The 20,737-nt window shown below is 44.1% G+C and overlaps 1 pseudogene; it reads right to left on the bottom strand.

Annotated features, from left to right (window-relative positions):
* Nucleotides 1–16,835: 16,835 nt before the first annotated feature.
* Nucleotides 16,836–20,737, bottom strand: part of LOC123427289 — a 31,260-nt pseudogene continuing 27,358 nt past the window's right edge.

Raw genomic sequence — 20,737 nt, 5'->3', positions numbered from 1 at the left:
AGCTGGCTGGGCCGATCCGGGGGCGGTCGAAGAAAGAAAGAAATCGAACCATTGGTACGATGGAAAACATAGTCCCCGAGTCTTGCTCTAGGGCGTCGGAAGTTCATTGATTTGCTTGAAAGAGGCAAGATACATACATACACTTGTTTAACTATAAAATGGGCAGAGGAGTTCCGCATTCCACTTCGCTCCGTTTTGGAGCCGGAGGCGTCCTTCTTGTTCTTTCTTGCCTTATGACCATTGATCATGTAGCAGGTGTTATTGCTCAGAGATTTGCTGATGAAGAATGGGCCCTCCCATGGGGCGGACTGCTTGTGCTAGTTGGCTGTCCATTGGCCATTCGATCACCTGGAGCAGGAGGTCACCATCTCAGAACGAGAGAGGCTTGACCCGCCGGCTATGGTAGCAGCATCGTTCCTATTGGTAGATGGCTGTTCGCCGGCCGAGCGTTCGAGTGGCTCGACCAACCTGGGTTTTAGGCCGGCCAGGATGAGGCTATTTGTCCGCTCCGCCTGGCCGTTTGATTGCGTTTGGGCCACGGATGCAAGGTCGAGCCAGATTCCATGCCCGCTGCAGTAGTGGGCCAGCGCACCCTTGGCGAAGTTGGTGCCGTTGTCGGTAATGGTGCTATTGGGGAGGCCATAGCGGACGGTGATGTCCTTGATAAACGTAACGGCTATCGGACCGTCAAGCTTCTTGATTGGCCTGGTCTCGATCCATTTTGTGAACTTGCCGACGACCACCAGGAAATGCATCACACCGCCTCGGGTGGCTTTGAATGGGCCCACCATGTCCAATCCCTGGACGGCAAAAGGCTGTGGGGACCCTGACTTGTTAGTCGAGATCGTTGAATGCATGTGTATAGTGATCCCACAGATCAATGCTCACTAAACACACATATACTGAATAACAAGAGTCATACATCCATACATAAGGTCTGATACAAATAGGGCTATTAGGGCCAAGTCAATACATAAATACGGCCTTGAAGGCCGACACACCAACATACTGCTAAATGCGGATAACTTGGAGGATAATGGGAACCCATGCCATCTGCGTTAACCTACACACATTCTGACTGGGAAGCATCCTAGATCGCATGTTCATCCTCGACGAACTCTTATTTGAACTCTGTTTTTTACATGCGAGGCCAATTAGATAACTAGTGGCAAGACAATGAGTACTTTGAATGTACTCGCAAGTAACCCATGATATGGAACAAGGCAACAACGAAGTATGACATAATACTAGTATGCAGATTTTGCGGAAAGTAGGCTTTCCCCCAGTGCACCACACCACAACATGATCAAATTCTTGGGCGACATGCACCACAAGGGATAACGGTAACCCAATGAACATGATACAAATATCAATATCAAGTGAGGTCTGGACATTCCATGTCCACCCATCATGCCAAGTCACTGAACTTAGCTTGAACATCATCTTTCCCCATGTCAGCATCTTTTTCTTATATTACCCCATGCACAAACACTTGGTTTATGCGGAAACAACTGGGCATAGTTTAAGCAAGATTACCCAACTGTCCTTGGCCGTGGACACGACTATTTGAGTATTTTTACACTCTACAGAGGTTGCATGTTGTACCCACAAGACTCGGGGAACTTCCGTCTCATCCACGACTCGCGGTATATAACATGCCGAGATAAGCACCCGAACAATGTCTTTCTCTTGGTGATACTAAACAAAGACTCCACTCGTTGGTGCCATCCCTCATGATATACATCATACGAGCCTCGCTCTAGATCATATCATCCATGACGACACGCAACGGTGTGCCCGGAACTTGTAAAAACAGCATGGTTGCCCTATCTAGCATGACCCCATCACGAATTTGACCACGTTAGTGCCGCCACTAGTAATGCGAGCTCTCTACTAGTATCGACAAAGGTAATCAACAAAGCCCCATCCCATAAGGGGTATCGTGGTCGCACATGTAAGGTTGGGACGGTTGACAAATCATAAATCTAATCCCATTTCCGAAACCACACACGCAAAACCTTTCTTCGTAAACCACTTCTTTCTCAAGTGGTCATCCATCTCAACACCATCACCCTCGGGCATTACTGGGACCCGACGGGTTTTTTGAAAAGCCTTCCTAACACACCCCTCATCGTCACCATGCATAATTAAGGCATCATATGACATGCACAAGTAGGGTCATGCCCAAATGCAGGTTTGAACGAGGTGTTCTTCGGGGACAAAGGGGGTCTCTGATCCAACAGGAATATATGCATAAGTAAGGCATCATATGCCATGCAAGTAAATGTTTCTTAGGCATGGTCAAAGGGCTGCTTGCCTTGGTCAGCAAAGTTTGCGGGGTGTTCAGAGTCTTCGGGTCCAACTCCTTCGTCAACCAAGTGATCTATCCTCGCGATATTAATAGCAATAGTAAGAATCACCACACAAACAGAACACAAAACTCACTCCTAAAATGTTACTCTATTCTGCAAAATACTAACTTCACATCTAAAAATATTTAATTCTTCTTTTGGACTGAAAGAGGTTTTAGAATCCATTTTAACAAAGGATACAAATACTCAAAAGTAGGTTTTAAAATAAAATCGTGTATAAAACTTTTAATAAATATTAAACAAGTAGTATTATTAAATTTTACATATTTTCACATGATTTATGGTGGAAAAAAAAATTGGATTTGGAAGATTTTTTCTCCATGTAGAATTTTTGGCAAAAGCCAGAAAATAGAAAATCAAAAGGGCTCATCACCATGGGCCAGGCTCGGCGAGCACTTGGGCCGACCCAGCCAACCAGCCAGCCAGCCAAGGCGCACACGCCGTCAGGTTTGAACCTCACGCGCGGGGCCTTGTGGCCAGTGACTGAGAGAGGAAGAGGGAGATAGACTGAGACCGACAGGTGTTGTCACCTTGTCAGGGTCGTCGTTTACCTCGCGATAAAAGGAAGAGGAGCTCACCGGCGTCAGCTTCGTCGACGGCGAGGGAAGATGAGCATAGGAATGGGCTCCTCGCACTCCCACCGTTCAGATGAGGGTTGAGGGAGTGTCTGAGGTGGCTGGAGTTGCCGGTGACGAGAGGGCCATGGCGGAGGGCGTCAGGAGGTGGTCGGTGCCGACGCTCAGTGAAAGAAAAGGAGCGGGGTAGTGGTGAGGTGATGTTAGGGCGTGTTGCGGTCATGATAGAGGTGGAATGGAGGCTGGAGCAGGCTTGTGTCCCGAGATCGACGGAGCCCCGACGCGGCAGCGCCTCGGTTGATCTCGAGCACTGGTGCTCAGGAAGCTCAAGTGGGGTGATTGGGTCATCGATTGAAGGTGATAGAGAGGTTCTGGAGGGGGGGAGAAGGCTCGGGAATGAGCCCATGGTCTTCGTGGGCAAGGTTTACAACCGAATGAAGGATTGAGGAGGAGCGGCGCTGGACCTTTGGCGCCTTGCGGTGGCTAGCACCAGCTGACCGCTTCGGGCGTGCGCGGGCACGCGTCGCCGGGGGCAGGAGAAAGGGAGAGAGGAGGGGGTCGACGCAGCGCTAACACCGGTCGTCGAGGCAGTCAAAGCCAGACAGCCTGTGGGGGCGAGGCCTAGCTAGGGCTGGCCTAATTTGGCTCAGGCATGCACAATGGCGTTTCGAGAGCGCAGTTTTGGCATGCCACGGCATGTTGGCGCCCTCTGGCGCACTCCCATCGTGTCTAATAGTGCCTAGGGCATTTGGAGATGCCCCTGGGATACTTTGGAGCTGAGGAGAGACATGGAGGTCAAAGAAAAAGTGAGAGGTAGTCTCTGCTAGTGATGAACCATAAAAGGAATTGGGGATTTTTTTCTTTCTCGCATTGAAATAGAGATGGGGCTCTCGGCTGCAGATGTGGGGCTAACCCACAAACCTATGATAAAAGTTTGGAGTGAAGGAAGAAAGTAGAAGGGGTGAAAGTAGTTGTTTTACTAAGTCACTAGAAGGTGTTTTATGCTTCTTTGAGCAAGTTAAACCTCACCAAATGTATTTGAGAATTAACAGGATTAAATCATGGGTAAAAATAGTAGGATTCACCAAGTTTGAGCTCATTTGAGAAAGGTTGACAATGTAGACATGGAAAACACTAGAAATTGGCGGAATTAGAACCAAGGTGAGTAAACGAGCTCCCACAAATGCACAAATTGGTGTAGCATCCTTCTTTGGGGGTTGTATCACTCCTACAAAGTTTGAGAGGAATTGAGCAAACTTGGCAATGTAGAGTTGTTCCAACTTGGTTTTGGACAACAAGGGTTTTTGGTTTATTGGGTGACCCAAATCAACTTGGATGGGGATGAAAGTTTGCAGGGTTACCTCCTATAACATGTGGGACATTCTTGAATTTTCCTCGGATTTATTGAGAAAATTTCTTTGGAAATATTGCAAAAGCTTAGAATAGGCAGAAATGGTTTTGAGGGGTTTTGCTCAATATTTTGAACATGATCATGTTTTGAAACTCAAATATATGGAAAATGTATGTCCTGTGAGTTTCCCTAAATTTTCTCAAATATATTTAAGGTAGGTAAATAATATTTTCCTATGAAATACCATTTCTAGCCTCTGAAAAGGATGTTTAAATAATATAGGAAAATAACTTCTAAAATAATTATTTTGTGGTTTTGGGAAGTCATTTTAATAATATAATTAAGGGAAAATCTTTGGGTAAAACATCTCTCCTAAATTAAGGACTTGTACTACACATCCCAATTAAGGTGTTTTGAAGCTTTAAAACTAAATAAATGCCTTTTGTTGAAATAATATTTTATTAAGAACAGTTTCTGATCCTATACACATGGCATGATCATTGGTTAAGGGTTTGGGGTCAAGGATATAAGGTTTTATAAATAAATTAGTTTTGGTAAGTTAAAACACTATCAAGCACATAAGCAAGTTGCAATCAAATCAGTCATCACAATCAGTCAAAAAGTTTTAATTGGTTCCAAATTTTGTAAAATAGAAAGTGATAAAGTGGTACAAACACAGGGTGTGACAAACCTACCCCCTTACAAGAATCTTGTCCCCGAGATTCCTAGGCTACGCGCTAAAACTATAAGGGAACTCGCGTCTATGGGTGTCGTAGACGGGACGACCGCCGGCCAACTCCTCGCCGACAGCGCCGCCACGGTGCTCCACATCCGCGAGCAGGCTAGGCCCGGGGCAGCCGGCGTGAGGCCGTGGGCCGCGTTGAACTCGCGTTGATTGGTCGTGAACTAGCGTTGGGTAGCCTCTAGCACCTCCGCCTCATGGAGTAGCTATTGGCGGTGGTTGTCGAGCTCTTCGACAGCAACCGCGGGGTCAGCCACTATAGCGATGGGGGTGCACAACGTGTCCATCGTGGCACGGAGCAGGGTCCGGTATCCGGACACACCGCCTAGCGAGATGGTGGTCAGCACCTCCATGCGGTTGCATAGGTCGTCGATGTCGCCAAAGAGGTCGCTGTCGCTAGACGGCGGCAGCTCGTCTCAGCTGAGTACCTCGGTAGGGTACTTGTCGGTGACGACCGCGACATAGACGCGATGCGAACCGAAGGAGAAAATGGAGCCGTCTATGGGGAAGTCCGCATCCTCAGGATGGGGTGCGTTGTCGTTTACGCTGTCGAGCGTGCCATAGTGCACGACCAAACCGTGCGCCACACGCTCGCCGAAAGGGGTGAAGGGTCCTCCCGGGAACGTTACTCCAGTCGGCGTTGTTGTCGGACCCGCTTTGGGAGCGAACTGTCGTGGTATTCCTGTGGCAGATGCCAGGGAGTGGCTTAGATCGTGGTTTGGGGCCAACGGGCGCCGGCGGTGTCTAGGAACAGGTGTTGGCATCATACACATGACGCTGATTTACCCAGGTTTAGGACCCTCCGATGAGGTAAAACCCCTAGTCTTGCCTGTGTGACTATATGAGATCACAGTACAAATGGTGCTCTTTGAGATGTTCATGAGGAGGGATACACAACTCTAGTTGCCGGCCTCGCTGTCCCGATGGTGTGCGTGTTTCTATGTAAAGGTCAACCTATTGGATGTGCCTCCTCTCTAGGCGCTGAGATGAGGCTTTATAGCGCAGCCTAGGATTTACAGTTAAAGGAGTAAGTAGGAGGTGGGACCCGGCTGTCAGCCTCTATGGCTGACAGTGGGGCCCGCCGGCTCTCGGCTCTTGTCCGGCGCGGGCCCGCCGATCGTGAATCTCAGCGGCGAACGCGCAGGTCGTCAGAGAGTAGGTAGGGGTGAACATGGCTACATGGTCGGCTCGCATTGGTCAGCCTCGATGGTGACGGGGTCCTTGTAGCCTTGCTGACCCTCACATCATTGCGCCCGTCACCACGCCGAGCTTGTCAGCATGCACTGCTGCCACGAGCACCTCTTCATCGCACGTTGGGTCTCGTCACCATACGTGGGTACGATCGGATGGGACGGGAGCCGACCGGCCGGCTTGCTTCAGGCCAGACGGTCAGGCCGATTGTTGCCAGTTGGCCTCGTGCGCGTCGGCCAGACGGGAAGGCTACAGCGAGCCGACCGAGTGGTCCAGTTGGCCCCAAATGTCTTGGAGATGGGTTCTCTCCACTTGGGCATACCCAGGGGCTGTATGTCCGTCACTTGTTACGAATTATCTTGCTACAAAACTATCTATCACTGTTACCTACAACACTTGAACATAATTCCTTGGTGAAAAATACTTATCGTTTCCTTCTGCTCCTCATTGGGTTCAACACTCTTACTTATTGAAAGGACTACGATTGATCCCCTTTACTTGTGGGTCATTAGCCACCTGAAACTTAGTTATTTTGTCAAATTGAAACCGTGTGTCATGACTAATATTGTGTTGTGACACGTGTGTCCTAAGAATGCATCCCCACGGATTGCACATCTGCCCCATAGGATTTACACGGATCGAATGGCAGGCCATATCTCTCACACCGGAGTTACATTTGGCACACATGGTTGCCTCATCTAAACCATCGCCTCGAAAGCACATTATTCTGGCAAAAAACCCTCCCCACTCCAAGTTAGAAAATCCTCACCCCGTATCCCCGGTCACACTCGTACCTGCACTCCTCCGCAACTCTGCATGTCACCGGCTATCATCGCGGTGACCACGTAGCTCAATGCCTATCACCCTAACCTCCTACCACCAAACCACACCGTGTTTTGCCACTTCAGCTTGTCTCCCCTTATCGGCACCAAATTTCACGTCGATGCTCGCCCGTCGACCCAACTCCGTCCGATTAGAGAATCTGCAATATTTGGTGTTTCTCTCATGGAGAACCAGGTAACTAATTTATTGAAATACTCGCTCATATCTTATCCCAGTATGTCTATGCCTCTTAATCACAAGGCCGAAATCATTGTGAATTCATTTTTCTTCTAGCTGATTCAAATGTTTTCATTCATAGAGTGCACAGTGCAAGGATAAATCAGGACTATGCGGCCCTATCCAAAATGGACGAGAAGTTCCATCTCACTGTACCAAATGACTTCACGAAGCACATGATCTGTTCAGTCTCACCCTACTACGGTTTGCATGGCCTACTTTTCTGAACATAGACTATATATTGCTACGTTTGGATAGATGGTGCCACATGCAGCATCGACGTCAAAGGGGATTTTTTCTTTATATATTAGGAAAATGAATGTTGTATTGTTCTTTGGATTACTCTCATATTTGCATGACATCATAGTTACATTATTTGTTTAGCTATTTATTTGTGTCCTTTGATTTCTACTGATGTACCGTTTTTTTAGTTACTCTCACAAAATCATGTGACTATATTTTTTAACAATCAGATCATTTCATGCAGTACATCTCTTGCTTTGAAGCAAAATATGTAGTACAAAATATTAGCGTTTACATAAGGGATGACTCTAGGGATATCATATTGGTCACAAACCATAGATTTACAATCGTTTTTTGTGTAAAACTTGATGGATATGGTCAACCCTATTTTTATACAAGCCCTTGGGGAGAAGTATCTATTTTTATGTATGGAAAACTGGCACTGAAATTATAATCCACGTAAAGGAGCCAAGTCATATGATACATGTTGTCTTTCTTGACAACATCATCCGTCCATACTTTGTTCCAATTAGAAAGTGCTCTTTATGTTGGGGGACATTGCATGCATGGGAGACAAAACAATCCTAGGAACACCCAAGATCTATCTATGGAGAGGCATCGCAATGAGAGGGGAGGGTGTGTCTAAGTACCCTCGTAGACCGCTAAGAGACAACGCTAAAAACTCGGTTGATGTAGTCATATGAATTCACGATCCAATCATGATCCGTCCCGATAAAGCTTCGAACGAACGACACCTCACGTTCAGCACTAGCATAGCTCGATGACATCACCACCACCTCGATCGAGCAAGTGAAGGCGGAGTAGTAGATGGGATCTCTGTCAGCCCGACGGCATGGGGACAATGGTGGTGAAGTAATCCTAGCAATGCTTGGCCAAACACTACCGTAGATGCGATAGAAGAAAGAAACGGAGCAACGAGAGAGAGGGAGGGTTGTCCCAAGGGTTTGGGGTGCGAGTGCCCTCCCTCTCCTCCACTGTATATAAGGGGGAGGGGGAGGAGTGCCGGCCTTGGCCCCTCCTCCAAGGAGGGGGCGGCGACCCAAGGGAGAGGAGTAGCCCCCAAGTAAACGGGTCGTCCCCTTTAGGGTTTCCCCACCCCACCAACTATAGCCCCATGGGCCTAGGAGGAAGGGGCTCCTGATGACTACTACACAACATTATTCTTGTAGACTACATGGGGCCTGCAACCGCAGAGTTTTGTAGGAGAGTAGAAATTTTCCCTCAAGTGGATGAGCTAAGGTTTATCAATCCTTGGGAAGTGTAGGATGAAGTTAGACTCTCTCAAACAACTTTGCAATCAAATACAAAAACTCTCTCGTGTCCCCAACACACCCAATACAATGGAAAATTGTATAGGTGCACTAGTTCATTTTTTGTAATCTGGAAATATAAAAACAACAATGTAGGAACTGTAAATAGCACGCAAAACATTGTGTAAATTCTTGGTAATGAGGCCTAGGGTTCATATTTTCACTAGTGCAATCTCTAAAAAATGTTAACATTATAGAATCATATGATCATCCCTCGACGTCCAACAAAGAACCAGTCCAAAGTTCCTATCCAGGGGAGAACAATAAGATGAAATTGGTGTAGGTAGTAGGACCACCTCAAAGTTATTCTTTTTGTCCAATCTTTTGAGCTATTCCTATAAGTGTCACAAACATCCCTAGAGTTCCTTGACTCTATGGAAACACTAAAACAAGCAAACTATGCATCCAAAACAGAATCTGTGAAAAACAAAACTGTCCGTGAAGATCTGAATGGACGCCATACTTCCCTGACTCCAACAATGTAAACTATGTAAAATTTGCGTATCCAAACTATGTAAACATTTCTGAATTTTTTGACAGTCTAGTAAAATCCGAGAAATTCTGCACTCGACATAAAAGATTCTATCTTTTCACATAGCCAAACAAACAAGCATCCACACTACCCCAAAGGCTTTACTTGGCACCTTATTGAAACAAGAGACACAAAACATTATTAGTACAATAGCTTAATCATGTGAACACACAAACACATGAAGGATAAATATTGGGTTGTCTCCCAACAAGCGCTTTTCTTTAATGCCTTTTTGCTAGGCATGATGATTTCAATGATGCTCACATAGGAAGTAGTAATTGAAACATGCAAGAGAGCATCATGAAGCACATGACATGCACATTTAAGTCTAATCCTTCCTATGCATAGGGATTTTGTGAGAAAAAAATTTATGGGAGCAACAATCAACTAGCATAGAAAGGAAAAACAAACATGACTTTCAAACTTTGAACATATAGCGAGGAAACATGATATTATTGCAATATCTACAAGCATATGTTTTGCCCTAATAATAATTTTCAATAGCATTATGAAGGAATTCAACAATATAAAACTATCAGATAAAGCATTCTTTTCATGATACAGAAGCATAGAATTTTTATTACTACCCACACAAAAAAAATTCTTATCATTCATACTAGTGGGAGCAAATTCAATAAAATAACTATCACGAGATACTTGATTGAATAATCCTTGTGAAAATTAAAATCATGATGACAAGTTTTATGGTTATCCCTATTCTTTATATCATAAATGTCATCACAATAATCATCATACATAGGAGGCATGATTTGATCATAATAAATTTGCTCATCAAAACATGGGGGACTAAAAATAGCAGCTTCATCAAACATAGCATCCCGAGCTTGTGGCTTTGTCTATCATTAGCATTATAGATATTCAGACAATTCACACCAACAATATTGCTATCATGCTCATCATTCAAGGATTTCACATTAAGCATTTTCATAAATTCTTCCTCTAGCAATTGAGCACAATTTTCTGAACCATCATTTTCACGAAAGACATTATAGAGACAAAGCAAATGAGGCAACCTAAACTCCATTTTTTGTAGTTTTCTTTTATAAAACCAAACTAGTGAAAAACAAGAAACTAAAAGATTTAATTGAAAAATGTAAAGATATAGCTTCAATCACTCACCTCCCCAGCAATGGCGCCAGAAAAGAGCTTGATGTATACTACACAACTTTATTGTTGTAGATTATGTTGGGCCTCCAAGCATAGAGTTTTGTTGTACAGTAATGATTTTCCCTCAAGTGGATGACCTAAGGTTTATCAATCCGTGGGTGGTGTATGATGAAGATGGTCTCTCTGAAACAACCCTGCAATCAAATATAAAAAAACTCTTGTGTCCCAACACACCCAATACAATGGCAAATTGTATAGTTGCACTAGTTCAACGAAGAGATGGCGATAAAAGTGTAGTATGTATAGTAGATATAGGTTTTTGTAATATGAAAATATAAAAACAGCAAGGTAGAAAGTGTAAAACAACGATCAAAATGGCGCGTAAATGCTTGGTAATAAGGCCTAGGGTTCATACATTCACTAGTGCAATCTCTCAACAATGCTAACATACTAGAAGCATATGATCATCCTTCAACGTGCAACAAAGAATCAGTCCAAAATTACTATCAAGCGGAGAACAGTAAGAAATTGGTGTAGGTAGTAAAACCACCTCAAATTTATTCTTTTTGATTAATCTTTTGAGCTATTCCAATAAGTGTCACAAACATCCCTAGAGTTCATACTAGATCTCACGCATGATACATATCAATCAACCGTAATGTCATCTAGATACTCCAATGTCACCTCCAGTATCCGTGGGTAAATTATGAGACATGCATCAAACCATTTCAGATCTATCATAATCAATCCAACACAAATAACTTCAACGAGAACCCCAAGATTTCTGTCGGAGAACATAGTATGAAAATGTGCAATCAACCCATATGCATAGATCCCCAAGGTCACCGGAATGTGCAAGTTGATGCCGTAATATATATCAAGTGAATCACTTGAATACCCCAATGTGATTAGGGGTATCCATATGCAGGACATACATCAAGTTTTTTCAAACCAAAATATTCAATCCAACATAAGGAAATCTTAAAGGGAAAGATTTAATTCATCACAACAAGGTAGCAAGGGAATAACATCATATGATACAACTAGATTAACAAGGCCCGTGATACATGAAGATCGTGTCATCTCAAGAACACGAGAGAGAGAGAGAGAGAGAGACTGAACACATAGCTACTTGTACATACCCTCAACCCCGAGGGTTAAATACTCCCTCCTTGTCATGGCTTCCGCTAGGATGATGAAGATGGACACGGGAGATAATTTCCCCTCTCCGACAGGGTAGTGGATAGGATCTACATGGATTTTTTTGTCGATACAGAGAGTTGAAGTGGTGGAGCGGAAGTTCTCTCTTCATTTATGGGGTTTCTGGTATATATAGGATTTTTTAGCGTTCTAATTACGCAAATGGAGCCATGTGGGCCCCACAAGCCATCATGGCACAACCTAGGGGGCGTCCCGTGTTGGCTTGTGGCCCATGGGTGGCTCCCCTCCGGTGGTTTTTCGCTCCGATATTTCTTATTTCCTCCAAAAAATATAAAAAAAATGGGTGATTCACGGAACTTCCATTTTCCGCACAAAAACAACACCATGGTAACTCTCCTGAAAACTGCATCAGTCCAGGTTAGTTATAAATAAATCATATAAAGTGCATCAAAACCATATAAAAGTATTGTAAATATAGGCAAACATGGCATGAATAATTCATAAATTATCGATATGTTGGAGACGTATCAGCTCCAATCCCACCACGGCTTGGTGCGCCTCCCTCTTAGCCTGTGTGGCCCTCTAGGATGGGTGGGCCCTTCTCGGTGGAACCCTTCTACCCTTTCGGCACTCCTAGTACACTGTCAAAAGTACTAAGTACCTTTCCGGAGCACGAATACAACTCTCCCATGTATGAATCTTTACCTCTAGACTATTCTGGAGTTCCTCTTCATGCCCGGTATCTCATCCGAGACTTCGAACAACATTCGATCACCAACATACATATCTAAGTAATACTATATGGTCATCCAACATTAAGATTGCGGACCCTACGTGTTCGTGAATCATGTAGACATCACCGAGACACCTCTGTGATCAGTATCCAGTAGCGGGAGCTTGATGCCCATATTGGTTCCTACATATTCCACGAAAATATTTATCAGTCGAACCATGAAGTCAAGGATTCAATCAATCCCGTATGCAGTTCCCTTTGTCCATCGGTATGTTACTTGTCCGTGATTCGATCATCAGTGTCTCCATACCTAGTTCAATCTTATTATCGGCAAGTCTCTTTACTCGTTCCATAATACAAGATCACGTGACTAACTCCTTAGTCACATTGCTTCCAAGCTTCTTTGATGTTGTATTACCATGAGGTCCAGAGATACCACTGTGTCATACGGATTGACAAATCCTAGTCTTAAATCATGCCAACCCAACAGAAATCCTCGGAGATACCTGTAGATTACCTTTATGATCACCAAGTTATAAATTGACAATTTATACACGCAAGGCATTCCTCCGGTGTCACGGAGTTGCATGATCTCACGATCTTAGGAACATATACTTGACATGAAGAAAGTAGTCGCAATAAACTAAGTGATATGATCAAATTCTATGCTTATGGTTGGGTCTTTTCCATCACAACATTCTCCTAATGATGTGATCCTGTTATCAAATGACAACTCATGTCCATGGTTAGGGAACCTTAACCTCGATTCCTACTATAGAGATATGAAGGATGCCTGCAAGAATAACAAGGTTGCCTGGCAGCATGACTAGGTCCATATAATGTATAAAGATCACGTCAAGTACATGGCCAAGGATGCATACATAAGCTACAAAATGTGCGGCGGATCATTGCTATGAGGAAGTGCCTTCGTCCTGGGCTGACCGACAACACTTGTCACAAGAAGTGCTGGATTTGAGGATCATAACTACTAGTTTAGTACACATGTCCTTGTTAATTCAGTTGTGCAAATGTTATTGGTAGTCAACTATGAAATTGGATGTTTATTTTGGTTATGTACTCATGTTATTATAAGTATATATGTTATTGTTCTGTAGACAGATAATAAATGTTGTGAAAACAGAGCAAATCATATCGTATACAATTAAGCTAAGGAACACGCTGGTGATGATTTCAACAATCACATACAATTGTTTACTAGGAAGTGTTTGCACACATCACACATAGCTTATTAGCATGAATGATATGTGTTATTATCAGTCAACGCATACAATCCTGATTGATGACATGTTTACCACGTATCACACACATCATCTTACAATGAATTGTTTGTGTCATTTTGGTTCATCGCAAACAGTTCATCCGAGTCACCCGTTTGCCGCGTGTCACACACACCTTGTTACGCTGAATCGTTTATGTTATTTTGGCACATCACAAACAGTTCTTTCGGGTGACCTGTATGCCGCATATCACAGATATCTTGATATGCGTAATCATTTGCATTATTTTGGATCATTACATATAGTTCGTATGGATCAACTGTATGCCACGTATCACATACAGAATAATCATCTGAATCTTGCATGATGGATAAACCATTGCACACAGTTCATGTTATTGGAGACGTTTCTATAACTTATATCATTTGCAATTCATGCATCACACACAAGTTTGTCGAAGGGAATTCTATGGATGTGTAATCTTACGTGCGGCCTTAGACAAGGGAACCCGATCTCTCCCTTGCCTTTTGATATTGTGGTGGACTTTGTTTCGGCTATGCTTGACAAAGCTATGTCATGGGCCACCTCAAACGAGTCGTGCCCCACCTCATCTCTTGCTGGATTTCTCATCTTCATGTCATACACTGTGTTTTATCTTCTTTGCTAAGTTAACAAACATAAAAAACTAGGGCCAATTAAATTTTTTGTGAGTGCTTGTGAGGCTTGACGTGATTGTTGATTACTTGTTTGCTTGCTATTATTTAAATCCCCAAAGCTCCCTCCTACTCTCTAGACTCATCTCCTTATCCCAAACCTTTGTATAATGACCGTACCATGTGTATAGGACATAAAAATACGTTTACCAAATATTATTTAAACCAAAAAAGCATTTACTTAATTTAAGCTTTCCAAAACCCGTGAGTTGGGATTTGTCCTGCAAGTCCTCAAATTAGAGAAGTTGTTTTACCCCAAATATTATATTTGGATCCTATTATCAAAAATACTTCCCAAAACCAGAAAATTTATATTTTAAATGTTATTTTACGATTTTATTTAAATACCTTTGTTGAGGCCAGAAATAGTCATTTACAAGAAATAATACTTTTCTTGCTTTCAAAATATTTGATAAAATTAATGGAAACACAATAGACATATATATTCCATATAAAATAGTTTCAACACATGGTCATGTTCAAAATATTGGACAAAACCCTTCAATACCCTTCCTGCCTATTTCAATCTTTTGAAATATTTTTATAGGAAATATTCTCAATAAATTCCATTAAACTTTTATCATGGCACACATGATATATGTGATGATCTTGCCAAGTTTCATCTATCCAAGTTGATTTGATTCACCTAAATATTCCAAAACCCTATCTGTCTAGAACCAAATTTGAGCAACTCTACATTTACAAGTGTCTCCAATTGTGCCCAAATTTTGTGGACTTGTTCTGATACTCTAATAATGCATACACACAAAGTGGTGCAGCAAGGAGAATAGAGGAACTTGCCCAAACCCCTCAAAACCCCATGTGTTGATTTCTAGAATAGGGAAATTTTACATTGTGAAGTTTCTTCAATTGATCCCAATCATTTTGGGCATGCTACAATACACAAATATTGTCACTTCACCAAGTGGTGCATTAGTGGGAATTAATTTACATAGGTTTATCTTCAGAAAGCCATTTTTGCCCATTTCGAAGGTTTTCAAGTCTACATTGGAAACTTTCTCCAATAAATCCCAAATTTGGTGTATGACCTTATTTATAACCTCCATTTGATCATGGTAACTTTCAAAACGAATGGACCACCGGAGGTAGCCCAAATAGTGACCAAACACCTTCTAGTGGAATCCAAAGTCCAATAATAGAGCCCCCAAATGGCTTCTCCTTGGCCTCCAATTTTTACCACACCTCCAAGAGACCCTCAGCAACTCCTAGTAAAAACCCAACGGCCTCAGCTCAATAATTGATGGGGTAAAACCCTGTGATAGCCTGGCTTATTAGGGATGATAGACTACTCATATCAATAAGGAATTCCTTCTTTTTCGGGAGCCCATTCGAATAGAACTCCCAGGTTAAGCGTGCTCGGCTTGGAGTAGTTCTAGGATGGGTGACCGACCGGGAAGTTCATACCGGGTGCGCATGAGTGAGGACAAAGTGCGCAGAAAAGACTAGTATTGATATGTGGGGCCAGTCTAGATCCCGCCAGGAGTAATGATCACCGGCGTGTGTGTCCGGGGCGTTACAAGTTTGGTATCAGAGCCGACCCTTGTGGTTACACGGATGTTTGCGGATAGGTGTGCGGTCATGTTGTTCATGACATTTGTGACCCGTCGTGGCACACGGCATGGTACATGTACTGGATTGGATGCACAGACGTTTGTACCAAGAGGGAACGCTCCTGTGGCCCGACGAGGACGTCGGTTCCTCTGAGTGGTGGTGTTTGTGATAGCCTGGCTTATTAGGGATGATAGACTACTCATATCAATAAGGAATTCCTTCTTTTCCGGGAGCCCATTCAAACAGAACTCCCAGGTTAAGCGTGCTCGGCTTGGAGTAGTTCTAGGATGGGTGACCGACCGGGAAGTTCATCCCGGGTGCGTATGAGTGAGGACAAAGTGCGCAGAAAAGACTAGTATTGATATGTACAATGATTTCTCCTCCCCCTCTCCCTCCCAGCAACTTTCACAACACCCCTTGACTTATTGCACCTTTTTGCATCCCGTGGACTAAAACTGGTCGCACCCATCCTGCCAAATACATTCCCCTGCATGCAATAGATGCACTCTGGAGCGTGCTACAGTGCACACCCGTATTGTAGCGGCTCCCATCCCGAGCCATAAGGCAGCCTTGGGCAGAGGGATCATTTCCCTCCAGGTCACCTCGACGTCCTCTACTCGTGACCATGTTGGGCCCCTCCTTCCTCGCTCTCATTTGTCCCATGCGGAGCTCGCCCGAGCATCTCCGCGCGCCCGGATCATGGTGGACGTGGGCTGAGCCATATAAGGTCTCCCCGTGCGCCCTCTGGAGCGCTCGGGGTCCCCTCCTTCCCCTAAGATCGCATCGACCAACCCTAAGCTCCTCCCATGCCCTGTAAATTCGCCCCCATGGTCGAGGCCATCAATCGTCCCGCACTCAAATTCGAGCCTATCGTGCACTCCCTCTTCCTCTAGACTACATGAGGGCACCCCAGGCCCTGCAAAGAGCCTTTCCCCTACCGCCCAATGTCTTTTCCTCGACCATGTCGTGCTGCCCAAGCGTGTTGTCGCCGCTGTCCGCCGCCATCGACGACGACGCTCCTCCGAGCCTCGGTGTTTGTACCGTGCGGGGATGGGTGAGCATCTCCCTCCCGAGATCGCTGATGGCAAGGCGGTCGCGGGAGGCAACCGGTGTCACCGGAGAGGGAACCTGGAGCGCTTGGTCGTGCCTCCCCTCCCCTCCAGAGAGCGCCCGCGTGAGGAAAGGGATGACCCTGCCAGTGGAGCCGGGACCCCACTGGTCAGCCTCTAGGTCGATCGACCGAGCCCACTTGTCAGGATAAATGGAGACGGCCTCTGGTCCTAGTCATCTTCCTATGAGGAAGACGCACCCTAGTAGCACACTTTATGTGTGACCATTGACTCGCGCGTCAAATCTGCTAGGCCGGCCCACTTCCTCTTGAGTGCCCTCGGCGCGTTATAGTCCACTAGGTATAAATCTTTTCCATTCTCTATTTCTATATAAACTTGTATAATCAATAATATATCCAAATTAACTCAAAAAATGTTGATTCAAATTTCTAGGAGTTCCTAAAATGAATACCTATCCAAACATGTGATTTGCATATTTTTCCAGAAGTAGTTTCTGTAGGTATAAAATTCAAATTTGAATTTGATGTATTCAAACCCCTCTTTGCAAAAATCCTAGAGCGTGAAAAGAAACTCCAAATTGAGTGATTCCAATTCCGAGGGACTCTGCAAATCATGACCTATTTTTCTGGCCTTAGTCAACATTTTTCTTTGCATTATTTCTATTGCACCAAATGAAAAGCCCCTCTTTACCATTTATTGCATATTAGGAAATCCCTAGAATACTCATGCCAACTCCAAATCCAGTGAAACCACTTGCTAAATTTTTCTAAAATCATCACCTAATTGATAGGCACATCCACTCATTTTTCATAAAAATATTTTGTGTAGACTTCTTATAGGATCACCAATTCCTCTATTTCCACCGTTTAAAAATCTCCGGTGAGACAAATCCCTTAGAAAAACATTAGGTAATTTTTCTTTTGACTAGAGATGTCCAAGAAAAATAAAACTACTACATATGAGGCATTTTTGTTCACAGTTTGTTGTGTGGCTTATCGTGGTTGTTTCCAGCAATAGTTGACGAAGTAAACAGAGTGCTCGGCATTAGACGAGAAGCGTGAGAAGACCTCGAAGAATTTGCTGAGCCAAACAAGCAACCCTTTTACCATGTCTAAGAAACCATTTTATTGCATGCCATATAGCACCATATTTGGTTGCATTTGATTCATGTTGAGTCGGTGGCTACCTTGGTGCGTTGCCTCCGAGAAACTCCTCGTTGATACTTGCACTTGAGAATGACCCTACCACCTATGAGGGTTGTGCGGGTGGGATGTAGTTAGGTTGCTTGTAGTTGCTATGTAAATGGAATGGGACTATGCATGGTGACAATGGAAGAAATTATTTCAAAGGCTTTTTGAAAACCCCGTCAGGTGCCACTAATGCCTGAGGGAGAAGGTGTTGAGATTGTTGACCACTTGGAAAAGGTGGTGTACCGAGAAAAGTTTTTTGTGCGTGGTTTTGAAAATGGAATTAGGTTTTAGATCTGTTGATGATCCCAACCTTACATGTGAGACCGCGATACCCCATTATGGAAACGGGGCTTTGTTGATTACCTTTGACGATGCTAGCAGAGAGCCCACATTACTAGGGCGAAAGTAGAATGGTCACTCTCGTGACGGGGTCGTGCCAGGTAGGGCGACCATGAGCTATTTTTACAGGCAGCAGGCACGCCGTTGGTCCCTTCATGGATGGTACGATCTAGACTGAAGCTTGTATGATGTACATCATGAGGGATAGTTACCAGTCGAGTGGACTCTTTGTTTAGTGTAATCGGGGGGAAAGCCATTGTTTGGGTGCTAACCTCGGGTCTGTGATATACCACGAGTCGTGGGTGACATGGAAGTTTCTCGAGTCTCGTGGGTACAACGCGCAACCTCTGCACAGTGTAAAACTATTTGAATAGCCCTATCCAAGGTCGAGGATAGTTGGGTAATCCTTCTTAAACTACGTGAAGTTGTTTTCTCTTAAACCAAGTGTGTGTGAGAGAGAAAGATGGATTTGTGTGTAAGATGATACTCAAGCTAAGTCACACAACTTGGCATGATAAATGAATGTGTGACGTTCAACCCCTACTTACTATGATACTGGAGTTATGTCACATGACTTGACCTAGCAAAAGAATGTGGGATGTTCAACCCCTGGTCATGATGACATCTATAACTTTTTCATGTAGATATCTGCAACACGTTGATGCATGATTTTACAAGATTTAGCATGTCATTGCACACAAAATTAGATATCTGCAAATTACCTACTTAGTTCTATGTCATTCTTTGTTATTGCCTAGTTCCAAACATGGGTTGCTTGCGAGTACATTCAAAGTACTCATTACCTTTCCACTGGTTATTTTATCGGCCAGGATTGAGAGAAACATGACATATTGAAGATTACCTTGGTGGCGTGTGTGCGAACTAGGACACTTCTCAGTCAGAATGCATGTAGGGTTAATGCAGATGGCATGGGTTAATGCTATCGATGAAGTTTTTCTGCTGCAATTTATATGAAGACTTGGGCACGGAGGCCATATCCGAGCTAAACGGTATGTAATGGATGTAAGTCTCTTGTTAATCACTTTATGTGTGTTTAGTGAGCATTGATATCTGGGTCACTGTGCACGTTCATTCGGTGATCACGACTTATGAGTCGGGGTCCCCAGAGAGATCGCATCAGAGCCATCGTGACTGTAGGAATCCCTTAGTTAGCACAGATGTTAGATCGGACAAAATTGTTTTTCCAAACCTTTCAAATCACTTACAAAACCTATATCTTTCTCACCTCTCCTAAATTGTTAAAGGAAGTGAAGGTTTTGCCTTAGCACTTCCACCCTTATTCCCCTAACTCTCCTTGTCTACTTTATCAAAACATGCAAACGGTCGCTAGCACCCTTATGCCCTTGACCACTCAATCACTTGAAATCCTCATGGGTATCTTGGAAGGAAGCAACCTTGCCAAATGATCACCCACATACTTGGAAGCCAAGGTTGACAATGTTGCGACAAGACGACACCTATAGAAGCTGCCTTCCTGAGGAACGAGGACATCAAGACTCAGAAGATGGTGACACCCTCCACACTATCCCAGAGTGATGCAACCTTTGCCTATGATGACCAGGACATAAGATATGCAAGATCATGCATCACTAATAGAGCAACACTGTCCTTGTCGTTGTTGTGTCTACAACCGCTAGTGGATGAGAACCTCGCCATTTGGTCCACCTCAACATACTGAGGATGAAAACGGTTCTCTTCATCCCCCGCCCATGGTATCGACATTTTCATCAACATATCCGACATGTCGGAACTCTACCATGCCTTGCTAATGTCATTGCATAAAGGATCGTCCGCTCGGAATACTTGATGCCTTGGAAGACAACAAAATATGGAGAGGATTATGAAGACAACAAAAGACCCTTTCAAACGGCAACCATGGAGAACCACCTTCGTCGGCAGCTCACCAGACGAGAAGCTGTCAAGGACTCTTTCCAGCTCAACCCAAGTCATTTGGACAAACGACAAGAAGAGACATAGCGACACAGAAGAAGACCCAGAAGACTGAATGGACTCCTCTCCAAGACATGAAGTAAGCACGACTATTGAGTCCAAGAACCCCTAGGTTATGATGAGTCGTGTATCCCTTATGCGAAGTCTAGTCCATGGGATGGTTAGAATGGAATCATATTCTGTGTTGCTTATGTTTCTTGTTTGTGCCTTGATATAAGTCGCACTT

Source organism: Hordeum vulgare, chromosome 2H (genome assembly GCF_904849725.1).
Source record: "Hordeum vulgare subsp. vulgare chromosome 2H, MorexV3_pseudomolecules_assembly, whole genome shotgun sequence".
Taxonomy (NCBI): Eukaryota; Viridiplantae; Streptophyta; class Magnoliopsida; order Poales; family Poaceae; genus Hordeum; species Hordeum vulgare.
The sequence above is the reverse complement of the archived record's forward strand: the minus strand, read 5'-3'. Positions and strand labels throughout refer to the sequence as shown.